At 33.4% G+C, this 8,574-nt stretch overlaps 1 long non-coding RNA gene across 1 annotated transcript; it reads left to right on the forward strand.

Annotated features, from left to right (window-relative positions):
* The first annotated feature begins 981 nt into the window (after positions 1–981).
* LOC126753496 (uncharacterized) lies at positions 982–2,125 on the forward strand. Its single transcript, XR_007666154.1, has 3 exons — positions 982–1,342; positions 1,405–1,581; positions 1,641–2,125. It is a non-coding gene; the product is annotated as an uncharacterized LOC126753496 (long non-coding RNA).
* The last annotated feature ends 6,449 nt before the right edge of the window (positions 2,126–8,574 follow it).

Consider the following 8,574-nt stretch of genomic DNA (forward strand, 5'->3'; position numbering starts at 1 on the left):
AAGCGGGCGAGCGCCGATTGTCACCGCTTCCCTTGCTGCTCTAACAGTTTTACCAACAAACTTGTGTACATACACTGGCGGACATAATTATTCACACATCACTGAGTTTACCACAAAAACGGTTGTATCTTTTAAATAATAAAAACTAGGTTATAGTTTTGTTCTAATACTATGTTCGGACCGACATTGAAAACATTTTGAAAACACATTTGTGTGTTGTGGAATCTAAGTCGTTCGGACCGACAATGTGTGTTTTCGATGAGTTTTCACTGACAACTATCAATAGCGGCATTCTGCGTGTGTTTGTAGTTGTACCATTGCCATTTTTCTCTTGGTAAATTGTGCAATTTCTGCACAGGGCAAGGTTTTGCGCAAGAGAATCCCCCTAATATGAGCATATCAAGTGACAGCTGTATTTGTATATGGAATATAAACAAATATCAAGTGAAAATTTAGGGCCGGCAAAATATGTATACATATATGTCTACCAAAAACATCGATTAGACTAGAGCAGGCACTGATTATAATGAGTGGAATGTAAGTTTTCAACACGGTAGAGGAGGAGTAAGGTCACTATCAGCTGATGTTATGTAAACAAAGGCACAACTGAGAGGTGCCATTGTAGAAGCGTCAAGTGTAGTCCGGGGTTGAGTTTCTATTGGAATCCAAGATGGCCGACTTTTAACCGGAAAATGGTTGCATTATGTTATTTTCTCAAAATTTATGGAAAAGTTGTCCCAAAAATATTGGTTAAATATATAACTTTAATATATTTTCAAAAGAAAATCGTTTTATTTTAACATACTTATATTCTTAAAGATGAGAACAATATGATCAAATACATGAAAAATTAAGTTTTTTATTTATTTTTATAAATAACTGTGGTAAGTTAATAAATGTTCACCACAGAAAAATGTTACGAGCAAATAAGCAACCATGCGGAATAGTGCGGTCCAGATTATGCTCATTCGCAGTCATATTTACATTTTTGCCATCGTAACGAAGGTTTTTGCAAGACAATTTGTTTGAGTTTATTTCATGGTTAAATGCTTTACGATGGTTTATTTAGTTATTTGAATCTGGAAGAAGTGTTTACAAATTTCCCTTGGGACGATAAACAACAGATCGGCTGATATTTTATTCCAATAAAAGTACGAAATAACTAAACATGGCCTCGTTAATATTGCTGCGTAATGGGTCAGGCGCTATTCCAATTTTATGATTTAAGAGATTAAAAAGCGATATGCGATGCTGTGAAGTACTCAAATGTAGTTCTCAAATTAGTTGGTCATGAATTCGAGACAAAATTTTAAACTCAATGACGTGCTCGAGGAATTGCTAGGTAAGCTAAAATTAAACTTTATTTCAAAAGATTTACGAAGTATTTTTTAATTTTTTTTATAGAATCAGCAAAGGAGCTGGTGTAGAACGCTAGTCTCAAACCAATGAGCTTTGTGCTTGAGGGTGGAAGCAACTTTTTGAGGAACAAATACTACGGTGAGCACATTCGGATGTTGCACAAGCTATTGTCAATTGCGCTAAGGATCCCGATACTGCTGGTCAGGTTCATCAAGCTGTTGGGTAGGTTTTGAGCAATATTGAATTTACATAATGCTAAACACTCAACACCCACCTTGCAGATCAAAGCGTTACCAGTTGAGCGAATTAATTGAAACCAGTCAATCGTGTTATGCGCAAAAATTAAAAATGCGTTGTATCCTACCTTCCTATTGAAAGCCAAGACGTTTGGATGTACAATTGACCTCCATGGAAGAGCAAGTACCATGGAAATTGCGACCTTATCGTGCTGCGCAATATTATGATGCCGAATTGGGAGAGTGGGAGGAACCAGCTCCACCAAAACGGATTGAACATCGGGAAGAGCTACGTATGTTTGCATAAAACTACTATAATGGCAACAACGCTAACAATAGCCAAGCAAATAATAAAAACACTCATCAAATGAAAGTTGGTGGCCAAGCAGCGATTTAAAAAGAAATATTTGCATCTACGCGAATAACAATTCGTCTTTACATCTAGTGAATTATGAATAAGAAAGTATATAACTTATCGCAGTTATTTGTTTTTATTATTGCATTTAGTTTTACTTTGTGAACAGCAAAACTGGCGGACAACAGTGGAGATCTAACAAAAGCCTGAAAAATTAATAATTTAGAACTCGGACAACCAATGAAGATTTTTTTCAGACAAACACCCGGACAAAGGACTTCAGACAAATTTTACATGTGTGCAACACATAAAAATTTCACATGCTTGAAAGCAGTTGTGCTCGTCTGTTTATTAAAAATTTTTATTGAAAAATACGTTCTTATCCTAATGAAAAGGCATTTAAGAACGTCTGGCTGAGAATTAGCACAGCAATATCTGTCCCACTTTTTCAAATAAACATTTTGAAAACCCACGGACATGACAGCAAGCATCAAAACTCTCGCAAAATATTTCCTCTATATTTTCGAGGAAGCTTATAAAGTCTGCAGGTGGTTTGACCAGACTGCAGTCGTTATATTCTTTTTCCATAGAAAAAAGAAAACGAGAATCAGTTTCTTCTTCGAAATGAGGAATCGGACTCAAACAACTATGAAGTTTTAAAAACTTTGAATACATATAGCCATATACATATATAAATAAACAAATGAATTTTGTTTCAAAAAAAAACTTTCACTTAATTCAATTTCCGCGATTTCAATATTTTGAAGTGGTTCTAAGGGTGGTCTTGGCAAACTTTGAAAGGTTTGCCAAGAAATATCATTTATCAAAACGTCGTTGCAGACGCTTTGAAGGGCGCTAGAACTCAAAGCTTCCCATTCTTCCCTAGGCAGAGGTTTGCAATTTCCCTTAGTCATATAGTTAACTGTCCAAAGGCCCAGGATTTTCGGAAAATACATGAGAACATGTACGGAGTAGTTCTCACGTTATTTCCGCCCCCCCTACGAATTTGTCCGAATTAATGTTCAAGTCTGTCTTGATAAAGATTTCTTGTCCTAATATTTGCGAATCCTTTGGTGGACAAGATCTTCCACAAATGTCGTAAACCTTTTATGTTTAGAAGCCATCCTTTAATAAATGAAAATGTATTCGTGATATCACGACCTAAGCTATCATTGACTTTCAATGATTTAAAAAAAATTTCGGCTTCTAAGAGAAAGTTATTTTGTTCCGTTCTACTGAAAAAAGGATCATTAAATTTTCGTAGGGCTCCAAGCCTACTACTATTAAATATATTAAAAATTTTATCAAAAAAAAGAACAAATTCGGCGGTATTAAGGAAAGTTGGAGACTTAGAAATATTCAATTTCCCGGAGCTATATAATGCGAACATTGTACTAGCAACCGTGTTGCTGAAAACCTGTGTAGCTAAATGCACACTCATTTTTTCAAAAGTTGATGGCCTAAGATGCGCCGAAGTTATCTTAGGCGCACACCTAATACTTTGTTAAGCGTCTTGCTCATGGAAGTGAATTATATCACTCCATTTCACAAGACGTCCATTAAAACTAACTACGTTCTTGCTATTTTGCAAACAATTTCGCGCACTTTTTATAAGATGTGGAGAATCGTAAAAAAATACAATTTCTTCTCCATTCACTATAAAATATGGCCTATCTTCTGTCACTCCTACAACCCGGGCAAAATGCACAAAATTTGACCCTTGGTCACACACAAAATGGCAGGGGTGAAGACCTATCTCCTGAAGTTGTGTCACAACTTCGAATACGTACTGTTTTAAAACATCTACTTTGCATGATTTATGCACAAAAAAATAAACAAGTGGTTGAGACCAAGGCTCCCCACCTATGCCTTGAACCATAAGTGTTAAAACACTTGAAGCAATTCTGGAGGTACGATTTTCATCACCATAATCCTCCAGACCTACAATTAAATCCCTATACCTATCATACTGCAAATGGGTCTTCAAAGACATTTCATCGCAGCAAATTGACACGTATTTCTGGTCACTAGTAAAGCCACGGCTTCGAAGTTCCAGAGTTTTTATGCTACTATACGTCCAACCAGGACTTCGTGGCCAACTTGGAATAAATTTCGACAAAGTTCTTGGTGCTGGCCAATTAAAATAGGGCTGTAAATATCTATATGCTAGAGGTGACAAGAAATGAACCCCCAGAGCTATGGTTTTTAATTCCCTATCGTATCTATTACCGTGAAGATTACGGTTATTATTAGACAAACTATTCCTCACACATGCAGCAATATGTGGATGCAATTTGCTACATAGCTCAACAATTTGCCTATTCTCACTATATTCAATAGACAAACTGTTTCCTTTTAGGGCCTCAATTTCTCTTTCCTTCTCTTCTAATTGTTTTTTTAATTCTTGCACCTCATTTTCTAAATTAATATTCCTTTTTTTTAAGCTAACTATTTCGCTAACAAATTTTCTTTTCCTAGGTGTCCTTTCACTTAGGTACGCATCTGTTTGCGTTTTGCTACTTATCGCCCTATTACCTAAACTTCCTAAAGGTGAGGAATATGAGTGTTCCTCAAATATATTGTAGTGAAGGGACACCTTCTCATGCACTTCATGTGAACATGAAGTACAGTCTCCTACCTCGTCACCGAAAGTGGTGGAAATAGACTCTATAGGACCTAAAGTATTTACATTGTCCTGTTCGTCAGGTTCGCAAAAACTATCTTTAACTAAACTACCACAGTCCGAAACTATCGCCACTGTTGGCATTAACAAATTTTTATCGGGGACTGCCCCTTTCGATAGTCTTAACCTATTTTGGTGGTGAAGCGAGAAATGCCTATCGCAGGCATACAAATTTTTATAAGTTATATCGGATACACCAAGAAGGTGCATCCATTTCCTCCGCCTAAAAAGCAAAAATAAATGTCAAATACATTAACATACAATAAAAAAGTTAATATTGTTAGTATATTATTATAAAGTAATAAACTAATAATTAAAGATATTTAAATATAAGCATAAAACAATTATTTGTTAAAAGTCATCGTACAAATACCAAGCCAGCTGTACAAAAAAATTAAGCAGAGCAAAAGTATTATTCATATCAAGAAATAAAAGCAGTTTCAACAAATATTTGTAAATAAAAAATACATACGGGTACTGTTTGTACAAGTAGATCCACAGGGGAGGTAATTAAGAGACTCTAATAATTATTTAAAAAATTTGCCACTGTATGTCGGTCCTCTCAATGCTTAATTTTGGCTGAAAAATTATGAAATCAAATATACATAGTTACAATATATTAATTAATATTTGACCACAGCAGTTTTATATTATATTTATTACTCATAGTGTGTATTATATTAGGGGTATTCTCTTGCTCTTGCAAGACCCGGTGCACGGTGCAAGAATTGCAGATTTACAACGGCACAACAACAAACACACGCAGAAAAATATTTGCAAGGGCTGTAAAATATGTCAGACCAAAACCTATGTATATTTGCGTGCAATGTTACGCAAAAATATAATTGCAACCCTGTTGTAGTTGCCATTTTACATAAAGACATATTACGTCGTTAAATTGTTGAGGAAGATAAGTTTTAAATGGATTTTATTATTTCTATTTAAATTTTAAAGATTTGTTACAGTTTTTTTTCTTAAAAATGTATGCAGAAGGTGCGCCAATTCACAATAGCCATGCTTAATAGTCATTCACAACAAATTGACCGAATTAGCCATTCATATATCACTAGACTTTGCAATGGGTGCTCTCGTGCTCTTGTATATTTCGGTATAGTATTTTTGCAATCTGCAATCTTGCAAGAGCAAGAGAATACCCCTATTATTTGTGTTTCAAATTGAAATTTTTATTATCAAGGGGCCCATCTGCGTGAAATTTTGAATAAATTAATTTTTTGTTTTCTCATTACTTAAACTTTTGAAGTTAAAATAATTTTTTTTTTAATTTTCATATACTATAATTAAATAAAAAATACATTCAAAAATTAATTATGAAATCGCAAAATAGGATTTCACTAAAATTAGCATAGGAAGTTTTATACGCGAAATACATAGTTAATAAATTATCGTAAACTCTGCGAAATAAAGGTTGGTACGCAGCTCTCAAGTAATTGCTCAAGAAAAAAAATACATTATTCCTCAAGTAATTTTGACAGCTGGTTATGCATTGTGAATGATCTACATTAGAAGAGCAAGAGAGAGTAAACAAAGAAAACAAACTTGTTGCGTAATATGTATGCGTGTATATGTAAGGTAACATAAATATTTTCATTGAGATTTAAGAAATGTTGTTGATTGGTAGGTTTTATACAACATTTCAAAATGGAATATACTTCATAATAATGATTTCAACTAATTTAGGATGAATTTGACGATTATCACGATTTCAAGAAACAAATGTTGATTTGATGTTTCTTCGCAAAACCAGGTTTGCCATATTCACATTTTACCGAAAGAAGTATCAAAAATTAGTACTAGATTTCTTGAGAGCTGCGTACTAGCACAAGTAAATTTATCGCAGGAAAGTTTCTTGACCGTTTCTTAAGCGCTTTTTTATATGAAGTTTTTACGTTTCTTGAGAGCTGCGTTCTAAGCTTAAGCAATAACTTTTTGTTTAATTCTAAATTAGATGGTGTAGATATTTTTTTATGGTCACTCATGATGTGCCCCTTAAAGTCTCAGGCTTATAAGTGATTATTTATACACTTATATTTTTTTTTTAATATTTTCAACATTTAATTATTAATTCAAACCGAATATCTATAATAATCACAATCCCAAAAAAAAACGTGTTCACCTTTATTCGTTAATGAATTTTTCACTGTATATGTAAGTATGTATATATGCACCCAATATGCAAAATAACGTATGATCAAAAAATTTGAAATTGAGTGTTTAATTGATTTCGATCCACCACTTCAAGTTACATATACTTACATATATGAGTAGATATATCCAACATTTTAAGGTTCTGCCATCTGATATAATCCAGTTTTAACCAATATTTAAATTTAATTTCACTAGTCTTATAGTATATCGTCAGCTGAAATGCAAAATAACGTATCATCAAAAAATTCGAAATAGAGTGTTAATTGATTACGCTTCACCACTTAAAATTACAAAGATAGTATTACATATGTTCAACATTTTCAGGTTCTGCACTCAGATATAAACCAGGTTTAACCGATATTAAATTTTTTTTCACTCATGTTCTATTTTATTACGTGTTTCATTTATGCCACTTTAAATTTCCGAAAATGTTGTATTGTAAATAAGTATATAAATAAGAAAATAAAACCAAATATTCTACTTACATGGGCATTTCTCGCTCCCCAGGAAATTTGTGTTGCCGTAACGAGCCTTCACACCCTAATATATTGATTTTTTATTGATATTAAAATCTCATCGGTTCTTTATTTGATGCCATGACATTTACTTTTTGAAGATAATTTCATTTAAATGTTGGACTTAGGTGGTCAATGCGGAAAGTCCAATTTTGGGCAACTTTTTCGAGCATTTCGGCCGGAATAGCCCGAATTTCTTCGGAAATGTTGTCTTCAAAGTATATTGCAACTGTTTTAGACTTGACGTAAGAAAATATGAAACCGAGCTGTGTGGTGTGGTTTGTCACCAAGTTCAGTTCTTCCATTTTTGGCATCAAAAAGTTTTTATTTTTTTCCAACAGCATCTTTGAAAAAATACGGTCCAATGATTCCACCAGCGTACAAACCACACCAAACGGTGCATTTTTCGGGATGCATGGGCAGTTGGCCACCAAGATCATGCGATTTAACGCCTTTAGACTATTTTTTGTGGGGCTACGTCAAATCTAAAGTCTACAGAAATATAAATAAGAAAATAAAACCAAATATTCTAAAGTTGCCCAAAAATGGACTTTCCGAATGGACCACCTAAGACGCAGCCGCGGTCAACATTTAAATGAAATTATGTTCAAAAAGTAAATGTCATGAACCGTAACGAAATAAAGAACCTTCACACCCTAATATATGTACATTTGCGAGGCATTTTCCTTCTGTAAAAAAGTTTCAATTAGTAATTGGCTATAATTTAACTTATAGCATACTAACCTGTCAATCGATCTGAACAGGAACGGGATAGGATTGATCTGTGAAAATAATAATAAAGTAATAATTATATTCAAAACTTAAATAACTTACTTTTAAAATGACCGTCCGTCAGTTTGAATATTTTCAAATATAATGCCAGTATTGCTATTGAGCATGGCAAAATAGTGTTGCGTAAGCTAATTTAAACTCCTGTTTACTACTAAATAGATATTGCAAATTCAAAAAATAATTATTTTAAGAATCATTTTTGTTTAAAAACTTAGCTGGAACTAAAAATTAATATGGTAAATCTGTTAGGATGGTCAAACACTCCATTTGGGAACGAGTAGGATCGCCGGCGTATAGCTAAATTCTGACATATAAAACGTGTAAGTAGTTTGTGATTACAAAAATTTATACTTAAAATATAGGAAACATTGCTATTATAATTTCCTGTTGATTTATCTCACAATAAAAAATTGTGTTTTACTGTTCAGACGAATTATTATAGTATGTAATATCAAACTTTTCTACAAT

The sequence above is a fragment of the Bactrocera neohumeralis genome, chromosome 3 (assembly GCF_024586455.1).
Source record: "Bactrocera neohumeralis isolate Rockhampton chromosome 3, APGP_CSIRO_Bneo_wtdbg2-racon-allhic-juicebox.fasta_v2, whole genome shotgun sequence".
In the NCBI taxonomy this organism is placed as follows: domain Eukaryota; kingdom Metazoa; phylum Arthropoda; class Insecta; order Diptera; family Tephritidae; genus Bactrocera; species Bactrocera neohumeralis.